Here is a 1,365-nt window from a genome sequence, read left to right on the forward strand (position 1 = left end):
TGCCTGAATGACTGGCATCTCATCTGTGTATCTTCTTCTTTGAAAATATTCCCTTTCTCCTTAAATATTCCTATATCATTTTGTTTGAATCTTTCTCTTGCCCCTTCAACCACTGTCTTTTATCTCTAGCACCCAGAACAGTGCCTGAACAAAGTAGAAGCTCATTAAATATTTATTTTACTGTAATAAATTATATTGCATGGTATTACACTGTATTGAGCTGTATGTCATTGGTTGGTCTTGCCTGGTACTTAAATCACATATTTTACTTATTTATCTTGTATTTATACCATATATTCCTCCCAGTATAATGTAAGCTGCTTGAGATCAAGGACTATTTCAGGTTTATCTCTATATCCCAAGAACTTAGTGAACTGCCTCATACATAGTAGACATTGCAAAATATTTCGTAGAATTGAATTTGTTGTTGAACTCATGTCACACAGTTATACTGCTTGCTATCACCTCTGTTACAAAGGCTGGTAGAAGAGGAGGTTGAAACTAAAGTAAGGTTTGTGGCTTATCTCAATTTTCCAGGCTCTCCTTCTTGTCTCACCATGATTGATAATCATGAGTTTCTAATTCCTTTAGCAGTTGCAGGTAGGTGGGGGCAGTGGATACAGTGCTCAACTTGGAGTCAGGGATACCTGAGTTCAAATGCAACTTCAGACACTTACTCTGTAACTCTGGGCAAGTCATTTAACTTCTCTTTGCCTCAGTTTCCTCTACACTAAAATCAGGATAATAATAGGTATCTACCTCCCAGGGTTGTTCTGAGGATCAAATGAGGTAATGAATTATTCTATACATATTTCTATTTATCAGTTCTTTCTTTGGATGCAGACAGCATCTTTCTTCATATGTCCTTTATAGTTAATTTGGATATTTATATTAGTCAAAATGAATTATTTACTCAAAGTTGTTCTTAAAACAACATTGCTATTTCTGTATACAATGTTCTCTTGATTCTACTCATTTTGCTCTTCATTCTTTTGTGCAAGTCTTTCCATGTTTTTCTAAGATCATTGTGCTCAGCATTTCTTATAGCACAGTAGTATTCCATTTATTAAGCACTTGGGTGCCAGACCTTGTGCTAATCTCTGGGGATATACAGAAAGGCAAAAAACCAAACCAAACCAAAACAAAACATAATTCCTGCTGTCAAGGAGCAATCTCATAGTCCAATGGAGGAGACAATATGTGAATATCTGTGTATATGCAAGATCTATACAGTATAAAAAGAAGATTATCTCTGACAGAAGGGGATGGTGGGTAGGGGCAAAGTAATCTACTAGAAGGTGGAATTTAAGCTGAGTCTTGAAGGAAGTAAGGAAAACTAGGTGTGAAGGTGATGAGGCAGCTAGG

The sequence above is a fragment of the Vombatus ursinus genome, unplaced genomic scaffold (assembly GCF_900497805.2).
Source record: "Vombatus ursinus unplaced genomic scaffold, bare-nosed wombat genome assembly UNPS02014841.1, whole genome shotgun sequence".
Lineage (NCBI taxonomy): Eukaryota > Metazoa > Chordata > Mammalia > Diprotodontia > Vombatidae > Vombatus > Vombatus ursinus.